The 15,435-nt window shown below is 39.2% G+C and overlaps 1 pseudogene; it reads left to right on the plus strand.

Annotated features, from left to right (window-relative positions):
* Positions 1 to 2,171: 2,171 nt before the first annotated feature.
* LOC108477707 (G-type lectin S-receptor-like serine/threonine-protein kinase At2g19130) lies at positions 2,172 to 10,576 on the plus strand (annotated as a pseudogene).
* Positions 10,577 to 15,435: the final 4,859 nt, after the last annotated feature.

Here is a 15,435-nt window from a genome sequence, read left to right on the forward strand (position 1 = left end):
AGAAAACGGAAGTTCAACAAGATCACTTTTGGTTAATGTGAGTTTCATCATGCTAATTACAATATGTGTATGTTCGATCTCAATTCGTGTAGGTCATGCATAGGTTTTGTCCTATTACCTCAATGTTGTTTTCTCACGTTTCATTCAGGTTTACGACTGTCTTGGCCGGCCCTTCGGGATTGGGTTCATAAGATGGTTAGTTAGGTTTTTCAATTATCTTAATATGATGTAAACCCCAATCCATCGTGACCTTAACCTGCTTTCATTGGGCTGGGATTTCCTCCAGGCCTATGTTATCTAGTTTGATGCCCTATGGAGGAGAGGACGGCATTAATCAATCAATTCAACATGCTTAAAGACTTTGACTGTCGTTAGTTGAGGTGATAATGTTGCAAATTTCTCGAAAACCTACTTTTTGGTTAAAAACAATGATTCTTTTAGTGGTGGTGAGAGCAGTTGAGAAGAGGTGATGCCATGCCAATTATGACTTTGAAGTGAATTTTGGTTAACATTTGAAGAGTATTAGGATTGGCTCAGCCTCAGTTAGTATTCAACTCAGCTCAATTGCTTATCCTTCAAACACTCCGAACACATTGCTTGTGTGTTATTATTATTATTATTTTTACAGTTTCTTCAAGGGAATTGGACAATGAGTTGAGTAACTGGAAAGATGGGGAAGGACATCTCATTATTAGACTGTTTGCTTTGTTTGGTATTTATTGCAAATTAATTGCTGGCTTTATTATCAACCCCCCCCCCCCCAAAAAAAAAAAAATGGTTGCTGGCTTAGGCTTAGCTGTGAAACATAATTTCTTCCCACTAGCTTTAAAGGCCCAACTTACTCGTGTAACTTGCTGTAGGCCTTTTAACTCCTAAAACCAAAAAAATAAATAAATAAATAAAATTGAAGTTATGATATTACTTTTTATATTTTGTAAAAGTTCGTGAATTTAATTTATATATTTTAATTTGATTATTTTAGTTGCTGTAGTTTTAAATTTTAAAATTTTAGTTCTTGAAATAATAATTGTTAAATTCATTAATTTTGTTATTTCTAAAATCTAACGAGGCAAATATATTATCATGTGTTATACACTGCTAACTTGTCATTTCCACGTATTGCTCATTAAAGATCTAATTTATGAATTAATGATTGTCATTTGTGTCAAGACTAAAATTTAGTGATCAAATTAGTGAATATAGACTAAATCTACAATTGCACATAGATTGTAGAACCAGTAATTGAATTTAACCAAACAAATTTAACTATTACTTTTTAGGTTAGGATTAAAATTTTAAAATTTGAAAAGTAAAAGACTAAATCCATAACTTTTACAAAGTATAGGGACTAATAGCATAATTTTACCTAAGATAAATGAGTTATGGACACAATAAATAGAGTCTTTCTTATTTCTTCATTGGGACATTGGATGTGATAGGATAGGATGGTAAAGTTTGGATTCCAATTATAATTTCACACAAAAATTTTGCCATTAGGTCAAAATAATACTTAAAGCTCAATAAATGCTTTTATTGTGAGTTTCATGAATGAGGGGTTGGACCCCTGCTATTCCAATTACATTTCATGTAGTTGCAATTGGAGAAACATCTTCATTAGTTGAAGTTTTATCAACAATACAAAGTAATGACAAATAAACAACATCATGAATAAATAGAACAATCAACAACATAAGCAAAGCAAAGAAAAAAAAAAAACTCCCCCTTATTAGTACCATTAAATGCTATCATGTTAGGTAGCATTATTTAACATATTATCAAAATTTCAAAATATTATAATGATGGAAAAAATAGTCAACATTAAAAATATAGTTTAAAAATTTATTTAACAATTGAATTATATGTAAAGTGGTAACTTATAAAAAAATCCTATTAATCTTAAGTTGATATTGAGTTAACTTGTGACACTAGTTCAGTCAATTACATTAGCGATATATAAATGATACGGGTGAAAAAGATTTTGTGCAAAAATATTAAAATTTATAAAAAAGATAATATCAAACAAAAGTTTTGGTCCAAGTGGTAAAGTTGAGGTTTTATAGAAGTTAGTGTGAAGAATTCCGAAAGAAAGAAAGATTGTGAGAGGTAAGCGGAGTTTCTCAAATAACATGTTTTATAGTGTTGTCATCCGAATGAAATAGGAACGTGAAACGATGATATTTGGAAGCCTAAGAAAGAAAATACCATTGTATTCGTCTGGTGTGGGGTATGGAAGATTAGGACCGTATCTCACGTTCACAGTCACTGGGGTAATTTCACAAAATTGACCTTTCAAATTCAAGGTTGACCCATTCATATACTGAAAATCTAGAAATACTAGAATGCAATAGCTTTGACTTATCTCCAAAGTTGTATGTGAAAAACATGGTTACTCAGCTTTCTAAATTGCCCACGTTCTGTGGGGAACAAACAAAGGCCATAGTTGTCTTCTTCACAAGCTTTGATTTGATTTATACACCAATAAAGTTACTTGCTCATAAATAATTTTGCAATAGCAATTCAACTAGTGTTTTTCTTCCATCTCTCGTGAAGAAATATCTGTCTTGTTTATTTTACCAGTAACTCTCTTACAGGACAGTGCCATGGAGAAGATGAATATCCCATGGCTAATACTTTCCCTTCAAATCTTCATCTTCTTTTCTCTCAACCGCCAACTCGCCTTTGGAGTTGACACCATCTCAGCTAATCAATCTCTGTTCGGGACTCAGACCATTATTTCATCGGGTGGGCACCTCGTGTTAGGGTTTGATAGAGTATTAGAGTATTAGTGGTTATGATTTGTTATTCAGGTTGCTAGTAAGTTAAGGTGTTAAGCAGAGCAGTTAATAGATTACTACTATAAATATCAGTATTGTAAACAGAAAGCTTTAAGAATTGAATTTACAAAATACTCAATATATTCTTTATATTTCTTCTGAATCTGAGGTTTATTAGTTCGTTACCTTACTTCCTATCATGGTATCAGTCGCCTGAGATCTTGGTGGTTGCTTCCGCTCTGAGGTTATGGATCCGGTGGTTGATCAACAAACTGGTGGTTCTTTTCCTACATCTGCTTCGCATTCTCGATTGGTCTATAGCTTCTCTCGTCATGAGATTACTAAATTGGATGAGTTCAATTTTGTTCAGTGGCAACATCAAGTTCGACTTATTGTCGACGGTTACGGTCTTCAAGGGATCGTGGATGGTTCTGTCCTTGAACCGCCGAAGGTGGTGACCACGGGTGATGGTTGTCTTGCTCTGAATCCGGATGTTATTTGGTTCACGCAGCAGGACAAGCTTCTTACCTTGTGGCTTCTTTCCACGGTGAGCTCCTCTCTTTTTTCATATTTCATATCCACTAAATCTGCTTGTGATATCTGGAGTGCAGCAAGTCATCTTTTCGCTGCAACATCTGTTGAAAAAGTCTCTCAGACCCGTCATGATCTGCATGCGGTTCGGAAGGGTGGATCTACCATCAAGGAATATGTGTGCAAAATCAATTCTCTTTGCGCCTTGTTTGCAGCGTCAAGCCCAGACGTTTCAGAGGCGGAGAAGGTTGAGGTTCTTCTCGGAGGTCTCATATCTGAGTTTGATTCTGTGTTTATGGTGGTTTCGGCTTCGTCGGAGCCCTTGACGTTTTCAAAAATGGTGGATATTCTTATAGCTTTTGAGAGTCGATAGTTGCAGGCTGCGCGTAATGTGCCGCTGGTGGCACATGTAGTTCAGGTTTCTGATGTGGTGCTTGAGTCTGATGCTCGTGGTGCTCATGGTGGTCGGGCGTCGTCGGGGTCACGTGGTGGTCGTTCTTTTCGCTCGCAGGTGCAATGCCAGATCTGTAATCGGTTTGGCCATGTTGCCCAACGGTGCTATTACCGATTTGATAGAGAGTATGGTGGTTCGTCGACAGCCATGGCTACTGGTGGTGATAAGGTTTTTCGTGCGCGCCCTTCAGTGCCAAAATCTGAAGGAGGGCAGTAGGTTTGGCGACAGAACCTTTCTGCTACCGTTGCTTTTGCACAGCCCAATTGGGTCACTAGTTCTATTGGACCGCTTATTGGTCCTCATGTTTCTGGACCTTATGTGCCCCATGCTTATGATTTTTTTAATAGGCCGCCTCTTGCTAAAAGGCTCCATCCGGATTTGGGCCAGCAGCAAGAGCATTGTTTTGTGGCTGCTATTGGACCTTCTTTAGCAGGCCGAATGTTTCATTCATTTGGGCCTAATGGTCCACCTTCGGTTCTTGGGGCTCACTATGTGTCTCAACAGTCACCTGAGTCTCCAATTGCAAATTGTGTAGGTCTAGACGGATCTGATCCAACTGTTCCTCCTGAAGCTCCATAGCGTACAAAACCTCGTGCTCGGGTATTTGATGTTGACAATTCTCAGGGTATTGGGTTACTTCAAATTCTGGATTTTCGTGCTTTTGATTTTTCAGATATGTCTCGATATGATTCTAGCTATGGCAGTGTTGATCCGTATGTTCCTACACCAACTGGGACTGCCTCGTGGTACTCGAATTCTGGAGCTTCTAATCATGTGTGTCAGAATACTGCCGATTTAAATCCCTCCACACCTTATTCAGGTACATCTAAACTCTTAATGGGTAATGGGGCTCCTACTCGAATTTTATCTGTTGGGGACACGGTTATTCTTTCTAGTTCCAAATTATTACGGTTGTCTAATGTGTTGTGTGTTTCAAGCATTCGCAAGAATTTCTTATCTGTGTCTCAGTTCACTCAAGATAACAATGCGTTTTTTGAGTTTCATCCTTCCTATTGTGTCGTTAAGGACATCTAGATGGGGGAAACTTTGTCGCGGGGTTGAGTTCGTAACGAGCTCTATCAGTTCTCAATTGATTCTCCACTTTCATCGCCTCGTGTGTCTACAGTTCACAATGTTGATCTTCAAGCCAGTTCGTCATGTTCTGATCAGTTTACTGTGTGGCATAATAGGCTTGGTCACCCATCATCTTCGGTTGTTGCTATTGTTTTGAATAATTATGGTATTGTTACTAATAAGAAATCTTTTTCTAATATGTGCATTGCTTGTCAAAAGGGCAAATCTCATAAACTTCCGTTTTCTCCGTCTACTACTGAGTATGTGGAATTGTTTGAGTTAGTTGTTTTTAATTTGTGGAGCCCAGCCTCGGTTGCTTGTGAAGGACATTAGTACTATGTTTCATTTGTAGACATGTACAGTCGGTTCACCTGGGTGTATTTGGTTAAACGTAAATCTCAAGCAATTGAGTGTTTTTCTCAGTTTCAAAAAATAGTAGCCACTCAGTTCGGGAAGACTATTAAGAAATTTCAAACTGATTGGGGCGGCGAGTTTCGGGCCTTTGCCTCCATCCTTGCTGATTAGGGTATTCTTCATCGTATATCTTGCCCTCAAACTACTGAACAAAATGGTGTTGTGGAGCGTAAGCATCGGCATATAGTGGAAACTGGTCTCACCTTGTTAACTCAGGCTAATCTGCCTATGCAGCACTGGGGATATGCTTTTCGCAATGCAGTTCATCTCATTAATCGGCTTTCTACTCCAGTTCTTCATGGACAATCTCCATATCAGAATTTTATGGGTGTGCACCGGAATATGATCATCTTCGAGTTTTTGGTTGTTGTTATTTTCCTTATCTTCGTCCTTTTTAGCACCATAAGCTGGATTTTCGGTCTTAACCCTGTACGTTTTTGGGGTACAGTTCTCAAATAAAGGCTATTATTGTCTTACTCATGAAGGGTCGATGATACTCTCTCGTCATGTAGTCTTTGATGAGCATCGGTTCTTGTTTTCACTTTCAACAGTGTCAGATATTGATCATTCCCCGTCTAGTGCTACGTATGTTCCTCTTGTTCATCGTGCCACTTCTTCATTTCTAGTGGCTCCCTTAATGCCTTCTTGTTATTTGCCTAGCTCTACTAGTGAGGCGTCTCGACAAGAGGTAGTTCGTCCTAAGTCTGATACTCCGTCTAAAACTTGTTGTCCACCGACTGCCGTTCTTGATGCTTCACAGTCTGGTTCCCGAGAGTCCTCCTCCGCTTTCCCGACACCTGACGTTTCGTCACCAGTTTCTTGTAGGAATACGCACGCAATGGTTACACGGTCAAAGGCTGCAGTTTTTAAGCCCAAGGTTCTGTCTGTAGAAACTATTGAGTTTGAACTATGTTCTATTGATGAGGCGATTGCTCATCCGGAGTGGAAATTAGCTGTTCAAGTAGAATTTGATGCACTTCTGGCTAATAATACCTGGAAGCTTGTGTTGCTACCTCCTAGACGGAAAGCAATAGGGTACAAATGGTTATTCAAAATAAAGGGGAAGCCTGATGGATCTGTTGATCGTCGAAAGGCTCGGTTGGTTGCTAAGGGTTATGCTCAGGTACCAGGATATGATTTTAAAGAAACTTTTAGTCCAGTGGTTAAGCCAGCCACTATTCGAGTTATTTTGTCCATTGCAGTGTCGCGGGGTTGGTCACTTCGACAAGTCGATGTCAATAATGTGTTTTTAAACGGTGACCTGGATACTGAGGTTTTCATGCAGCAACCCCCGGGGTTTGTACGGTTTGGGTCGGATGGAAAACCACTTGTTTGTCGATTGCAGAAGGCTTTGTATGGACTTCGCCAGGCACCCTAGAGCTTGGTTTGATAAATTAAAGCAGTTTTTCTCTTCTGTTGGATTCAATTTTTGTCGGTCTAATGCGTCTTTACTTGTTCGAATCCCGTCAGGTACTACGTTATATGTTCTTGTTTATGTAGATGATATAATCATTACTGGTAATAATTCGACAGCTATTACTAGTTTCGTTGAACAGTTGCATGCTATGTTCTCACTCAAAGATATGGGGGACTGCATTACTTTCTTGGGATTGAGGTTACACGGTCTTCCTCTGGCAGTGTTCATTTGTGTCAGAAAAAATATGTTCTAGACTTGCTTGCTCAAAGCTCGCTCCTCAATGCGAAGCCTGTTAATACTCCTATGATTAGCTCGACTCAGTTGTCTAAGGATGATGGTGACTAATTGTGTGATCCTACTGAGTACAGGAGTTTGGCTGGTGCGTTACAATATGTGGTGCTTACACGTCATGATATTTCGTATGCTGTGAATCGTATATGTCAATTCATGCATAGTCTCATCACTACACATATGGTTGCTTTAAAACGTATCTTGCGATACCTCTGTGGAACACTTAACTATGGTCTTGTTATTCGACTGTCCTCGTGTTTGTTTCTTATAGGGTACACCGATGCAAATTGAGGTCTTGATTTTGATGATCCCCGGTCTACGTCTGGCTTCTATGTTTATTTTGGTGATGCTCCTATTTCTTGGTGTTCCAAGAAATAGCAGGTCGTGTCTCGTTCTATAGCTGAAGCAGGATATCGCGGTCTTGCTATCGCCACTAGTGATGTCACCTGGTTAGTTTCATTTCTTCATGAGCTCCAGGTTCAGTCACTTGACACGCCCACTATTTGGTGTGATAGCTCCAATGCCGTTGCGGTTGCCACTAATCCCGTTCTTCATTCTAAGTTTAAGCATGTCGAGCTTGATTTATTTTTTATTCGTGAGAAAGTTTCCGGTGGTGCACTTATTGTTGGTGAAGTCCCGACTTGTGATTAGGTTAACGATATTTTTACCAAACCACTCTCTGTCACCAATTTTACTCGGTTTTGAACTTCTCTTCGGGTTTTACTGGCTGAGAAGATAGATGCATGATAGAGTATTAGAGTATTAGTGGTTATGATTTGTTATTCAGGTTGTTAGTTAGTTAAGGTGTTAAGCAGAGCAGTTAATAGATTACTACTATAAATATCAGTATTGTAAAATGAAAGCTTTAAGAATTAAATTTAAAAAATACTCAATATATTTTTTACAGTTCTTCTGAATCTGAGGTTTATTAGTTCGTTACCTTATTTCCTATCAGGGTTCTTCAAACCAGGTAACTCTTCCAACTACTACATAGGCATGTGGTACGGAAATGTCAATCAACAGACCGCTGTTTGGGTTGCAAACATAGAGATACTAGTCCACGACATACACTCTTCTGAACTGAAAATATCTAATGGTAACTTGGTTTTGTTCAACGAATCCCAAATGCCAACTTGGTCCACCAATATTAGCTCAATCAGCTCAAATTCTATAGTAGCAGTTCTTGAAGATGGTGGGAATCTCGTTTTAAAAGATGGGCTGAAATCATAGACACCATTATGGCAAAGTCTTGATCATCCCACTCATACATGGCTTCCTGGTTGTAAGCTTAGCTTGAACAGACAAACCAATCAAAGCTAGTTGCTAACCTTATGGAAAAATTCAGAAGATCCTGCACCGGGTCTCTTCTCCCTTGAGCTAGACCCCATTGGAACCAATCAATATTTTATACTATGGAATAGGTCCGAATAGTACTGAACAAGTGGAGCTTGGTATCCATAGACGAGGATTTTCAGCGTAGTTCCAGAAATGAGACTGAATGAAATCTACAACTACAGCTATGTTTCCAACAAAAACGAGAGTTATTTCACTTACTCGCTTTATGATCCTTCTACTATATCTTGATTTGTAATGGATGTTTCGGGGCAGATTAAGTAACTGTCATGGTTGGAAAGTAGCCAGCAGTGGAGTTTGATTTGGCCAAAACTGATACAACAATGTGAGGTATGTGTCTTTTGTGGTGCTTTCGGCAACCGCAATGAGAAAGCTCTGCCATTCTGCAACTGTTTGACAGGTTTCGAGCCCAAGTCAGAAAGCGATTGGAGTCTCAGCGATTTTTCTAAGGGGTGTAAAAGGAAAACCCAGATCCAATGTGAAGACCCCACTCTTGCCCATGTAAAGTATTAAATATGACTCCTATTTTCAGTCAAATTTGAAAAATAATCTTTCAGTTAAACTCTGTTTACTTGTTTCAATCAAACACTGATTAGTTTAGATTATTTTTTTATTATTTGACCTATGAATTTAGCCTATAAATAGGCTCTTTTACAACCTTAGAAAAATACAACCATTAGAGGTTAGAACTCATAACACATTTAGAGGATTTTGTGTTTACGTTTTGAGGGTTCTTTGTTTTTGGGTTTTTAGGGTTTAGTCTTTATCTCCATCTTTTATACTCTTCGTTCTTTTGCCATTATAGTAAAATTATCTTTGCCCGTGGTTTTTTATCCTCTTTGGAGGGGTTTTTCCACGTTAAATTTGTGTGCTCAATTTCTCAATTTATTTCGCTATTTTTCTTGTTCGTTGCTTAATCAGGTCGATCCTAACAGAAAGAGTGAAAAATTTCTAGAAATGCCCAACATAAAATTGCCTCAACATGAGCAGTCCATGACCGTTAAGAGCATTTCGGAATGTGAATCCACCTGCCTTAAGAATTGCTCTTGCAATGCTTATGCTTATGGCAGAGGTGGTTGTTAAGTTTGGACGAGAGATGTTTTGGATCTGAGACTACTTACAGAAGACTCCAGCAATAGACGAACTATATATATCAGGCTAGAGACATCTGAGTTTTCAAGTTCGAGCAATAAAAGTGGAATAATTATAGGAGCAGTTGGAGGTACAGTGGGTGTAGTTCTATGCCTTATTGTGTTTGCGATGTTGAGATGGAGGAGGGGAACGATGAGAAATCCAAAAGTAGTTGAAGGTTCACTTTTAGCTTTCAGGTACAGAGATTTATAGATAACAACCAAGAATTTTTTCGAAGAACTGGGGGGCGGAGGCTTTGGCTCTGTTTTCAAAGGAATGTTGGCAAACTCGAGTGTTATAGCAGTGAAGCAACTTGAGAGCATCAACCAGGGAGAGAAGCAATTCCGCACAAAGGTAAGCATAATCGAGACTATTCAACATGTAAATCTAGTACGGCTACGTGAGTTTTGCTCTGATGGTGCGAGAAAGTTATTGGTATATGATTACATGCCAAAAGGTTTTTTGGATGCCCATCTCTTCCATAAAAGTAACTCTGATACTCTAGACTGGAAAACCAGGTACCAGATTGCACTTGGTACAGCTAGAGGCTTAGTATACCTTCATGAGAAGTGCATAAATTGTATCATTCACTGTGACATCAAGCCAGAGAACATTCTCTTAGATGCTGAATTCTGTCTGAAGGTAGCAGATTTTGGGCTGGCAAAGCTTGTTGAGCGGGACTTCAGCAGGGTCCTGACAACCATAAGAGGGATGATGGGCTACCTTGCACAAGAATAGATTTCAGGCGTGGCCATTACAACTAAAGCTGATGTGTATAGCTACGGGATGATACTTTCCGAAAAGAGAAACTCTTAACAGTCTGAAGATGGAAAGCTTAGATTTATTCCAACTTGGGCTGTTAACCTAATAACAGAAGGCGGTGATGTCCTCATCCTATTAGAGCCTCGATTGAATGGAGTAGCCCTTGTAGAAGAGATATCAAGATTATGTAAAGTGGCTTGTTGGTGTATCCAAGATGCTGAAACTCAGCGGTCATCAATGGGTCAGGTAGTTCAGATACTAGAGGGGGTTTTGGATTTGCACCTGCCATCGGTTCCAAGATCTCTCCAGGTGTTTGTAGATAAGCAAGAGCACGTATTGCTCTTATCCAAGTCATCCTCAGTAGAGAGTTCTTAGATCGGAGTTACATCTCAACTCCCTCTCACACTAAGAGCTCCACATCCTCAACAAGTTAATAGATCATGTGAAGTATTGCCTGGAAATAAGTTGAGGTAGTTGGGGTTCCTCATGTTTGTGTATGTATATATTTATTCAGAGTTTTTTCATTAAAAAAAAAGAAGGTCGTAATTTGACCAGAAAGGGTTGCAAATTATACTAAATAATCAAATGTTAGTTTTGTTAGTGTTTTGGAATCAAAGCAGCTTGCTGACTTGAGTCTTGAGCAACAAGGCTCGTTGCTTTTGGAAGAAACAAGTAGAAATTTGCTAAGAAAACAAGAACAGAATCGAAAGCAAGAAAAGTAATGGAGCATATATGAATAAAATCTGATAATTTTTCATTAAAAGAAACATTGGCATATTGCCATTACATATATCAGTCATTGACTTAACAAATCAAAGCAAACTTTACCTAATACTTACCTAATACCACTAATTACATAGAAACTTGGTAAAATAACTTGTACACTTGAACAAAGCTGATTTATCAGCTCAATCACTACCTAATTACGTCAAAATATTTTACCAACTAAGTTCTTATCAAAGTAAGTTTCAAAACATGAACTTGGAGTAACAAAACAAGTTGTATTTGGACAACATCAGTAAGCTTCAGTTGCTGCAAGCTTGGCTTGACTGCATGTAGTGCTCCTTACTGCATGAGCTGCATGGAAGGCCATCTTCTAACACTCCTCCTTAGTCTCCATACTGCTGACTCCTAACTGCTTTCTTAGTTTAATGAACCTGGTTACATTAAGGGCCTTTGTGAAGATATTAGCAATTTGCTCTTCAGAATTGCAATGAATCAACTCTACCTCTCGAGCTTGTTCCATCTCCCTTACCACATGTAGCTTGATGCTAAAGTGCTTAGTTCTACCATAGAAGACAGGGTTCTTTCCAATTACAACAACAGACTTATTATCAGAAAATATCTCTGTTGGTTCCTTTTGATGTAGGTTCAAATCAGCTAGGATTTTTTTAGCCAAATGGCTTGATTAACAGCATTTGCAGTTGCAACATACTCAGCTATTATTGTTGACTGAACTACTATAGATTGCTTCTTTGAACTCCAGCAAAACATTGCTGAACCAAGTGTACATACATAACCAGAAATACTTTTCATATCATCCTTTGAACCAGCCCAGTCACTATCAGTGTAGCCTATCAGCTTCAGGTTTTCAGTTTTGCTAAACTGTAATCCATGGCCCAAGGTGCCTTTAATGTACTTGAGCACTCTTTTTACTGCTTGAAGATGGTACTCGTTGCAGCAATGCATGAACCTCGATAGCATACTCACAGCAAACATGATATCTGGTCTGGTTGCTGTCAAATACAATAAGCATCCAACTAGACTCCTATAGGCTGATTCACTAATTGTTCATGATCCTCTTGGCTTGACAGCTTTATTCCAATAGCCATAGGTGTACTTGTTAGCTTGCGATTCTCCATAAAGAACTTGCTTAAGATCTTTGCAGCAAATATCTTCTGTCCCAAGAAGATTCCACTTTGAGTTTGCAGCACCTCTATTCCAAAAAAATATGTCATTTGCCCCAAGTCAGACATTTCAAACATGTCCTTCATTTTGGCATTGAAATCAGTTAATATGATTTGATCTCCTCCTGTCACCAAGAGGTCATCAACATAAAGGGACACAATAAACTGTGTTTCAGCTTGTTCCTTCTTAACATACAGTGTTGGTTCACTGATGCTTCTCTCGAATCCCAAGCTAACCAGATAGCTATTAATCCTAGCATACCAGGCTCTAGGAGCTTGTTTTAGGTCATACAATGCCTTTCTAAGCCTGTACACCATGTGTTCTTTGCCAGACACAACAAAACCTTGGGGATGGTCAATGTAGATTTCTTCTTTAAGGAGGCCATTGAGAAATGCAGATTTCACATCCAGTTGATGAATGATCCACTCCTTTTGTGCAGCTAAAGCAACTAACAACCTGATTGTGTCTAGCCTAGCTACTGGTACAAAAGTCTCCATGTAGTCCAGACCATATCTTTGACTGAACCCCTTGACAACAAGTCTAGCTTTCAGCTTGTTTAAACTGCCATCTGTATTTTGTTTGGCTCGATAGACCCATTTGACACCAATGGTCTTTCTGTTGGCAGGCCGTTCTACTAGATTCTATGTCTGATTCTTTTGAATCATCTTGATTTCATCAACCATGGCTTGCTTCCACCCTTCATATGTTTCAGCTTCTTCAAAACTGTTTGGCTCCACTATAGCAACTTGTAATCTTTCATAAATTTTAACTAAGAGTCTAGTCCCTCTAATTGGCTCATCATCAAAGTTCATTTTTGGACTAATTTGATCAGGTTCAATCTGGTTTGCTATGAGTTCTTTAGAAATAGCCTCTGGCTCATTTCTTTCCCAGTTCCAACATGCTTTTTCATCAAAGATCATATCTCTGCTCACTAAGATTTTGTTTGTTGAAGGATCTAGGATCCTATAACCTTTCTTGACTGAGTTGTAGCCTACCAGAACACCAGGTTGAGCCCTTTTTGACAGTTTATCTCTTTTCACAGCTGGTGTATAAGCATAACACAAGCAGCCAAAGACTTTTAAATGAGCCAAAGATGGCTTGAATCCAAACCAAGCCTCAAATGGTGTTTTGTGAGCCAGTGCTTTTATTGGAAGTCTATTCTGAATGTAAACAGCAGTGTTAACTTCTTCAGCCCACATGGTCTTAGGCAAATTCTTCTGAAATAGAAGGCACCTGGCCATATCCATAAGACTTATGTTTTTCCTTTCACTGACCATATTTTGTTGAGATGTATAGACATTGGTTAGATGATGTTTAATGCCAGCATCACTGCAGAAAGCTTGAAATTGAACTGAAGTGTACTCAGCTCCATTGTCTGATCTGATGGTCTTTAGTTTGCATCATGTTTTTGTTTCAGCTGCAACTTTAAACTTCAAGAACACTTGAGCTACCTCAGACTTATGTTTCAGGAAAAAAATCCTACAATATTTGGTACAATCATTAATGAAAAGAATGAAGTACTTGTTACCATTAAGTGACTCAGTCTTCATAGGGCCACACACATCATTGTGGACTAGTTGCAGTCTCTCTGAGGCTCTCCATGCCTTGTTGGTTGGAAATAGTAGTCTAGCCTGTTTTCCAAGTTGACAAACTTCACATACCTCATCTTTCTCAATCGAGTTGGTGAAGTTCTCAACTAGTTCCTTACTGACTATTTGAGCCATCGATCTGAAATTGGCATGACCAAGCCTTTGATGCCAAAGCTTGGATTCTTCAGTAGAAGTAACACATGCTGAGTGTGAGTCACTTGACCAGTTGACTTCAAAGCATTTGTCAGTCATAGTGACTTTCACGAGGCTTGATCTATTTGGATCAGCAATTTGGCATTCTTTGCCCTTGAACACAACTGAGTAGCCTTTTTCCAGTAATTGAGCAATGCTAAGGAGGTTTCTGTCAATCTCGGGCACCAACAGCATATTTTTGATGACTTTGTCACCTGCGAGAGTGCATATAAACACATCCCATTTTCCTTCAGCCTTGATAAACTGACCATTGCCAATTTTCACTTTGGTTTTGCAGCTTCTGTCCAAAGTTTTGAAAATGTTTGCATTTGGTGACATGTGGTTAGTACAACCACTGCCTAATAGCCATCCTTTTGAGCCTTTGTTCTGACCAGCTAAGCATGACACAGCAAAGACCTACTCCTCATGGTCATTACTGTCTTCAGCCACTCGAGCTTCAACATTCTTGTGTTGTGCTTGATTCTGCCCAGGTCTGCCTTTATCTTTGCAAACTCTTTCAATATGCCCATTCTTTTTACAATATTGACATAGAGCATCTAGTCTAAACCAGCATTTGGCCTTTGGATGACCAGGCCTTTTACGGTATCTACAGAGTTGGTCCTCTCTTCTTGCAGCATCAGGCTTGGGCCTGCTTCTCCAGTTCTTTTTGCCTTTATAGGCAGAGGTGCTCGAGGCAGCTTTTGCCTTGGCTTGAAAAACACCTTCTTGATGCTCCTCCATCCTGCTAGCTCTCCTTTGCTCCTGAGCATAAAGGGCATTGATGAGCTCAGTTAAGGAGATGCTTACAAGGTCTTTCGAATCCTCAAGGGATGAGATTTTTGCCTCATATCTTTCAGGCAATGTTAAGAGCACCTTCTCCACGATCCTTGCCTCACTGAACTGTTCTCCTAACAACCTTATGTTGTTGACTACAACCATTATCCTATTTGAGTACTGCTTCACTGTCTCTTCTTCCTTCATCTTTAAATTTTCAAAATCTCTTCTTAAATTCAACAACTGCTATTGCCTTGTCCTATCTGTGCCTTGGAACTCCTTCTTGAGCTTGTCCCAAGCTTGCTTTGGAGTCTCACAAGCCATGATTCTGGTGAAGATGACATCTGACACACAGTTTTAGATGCAAGATATGGCTTTGTGCCTCTTGGTCCTCTCATCTGCGTGTTGCCTGATTTGAGCCACTGTGGGATTGGCTCTGAGTGAAGCTGGCTCAGCATCAGTGTTCACTACTTCCCACAGATCAAAGGCTTGCAGGTAAGTCCTCATCTTAACCACCCATATGTGGAACCCTTCACCATTAAAGACTGGTGGTGCTGCTAGAGAAAATCCTGAAGAAGCCATTCGATTTAAGGTTCAACTGCAACAGGTCCTCTAAGAAAAAAGCTCTAGATACCAATTGTTAGTGTTTTGGAATCAAAGTAGTTTACTGACTTGAGTCTTGAGCAACAAGGCTCGTTGCTTGTGGAAGAAACAAGCAGAAATTTGCTAAGAAAACAAGAACAAAATCGAAAGCAAGAAAAGTAATGACGC

Source organism: Gossypium arboreum, chromosome 12 (assembly GCF_025698485.1).
Source record: "Gossypium arboreum isolate Shixiya-1 chromosome 12, ASM2569848v2, whole genome shotgun sequence".
Lineage (NCBI taxonomy): Eukaryota > Viridiplantae > Streptophyta > Magnoliopsida > Malvales > Malvaceae > Gossypium > Gossypium arboreum.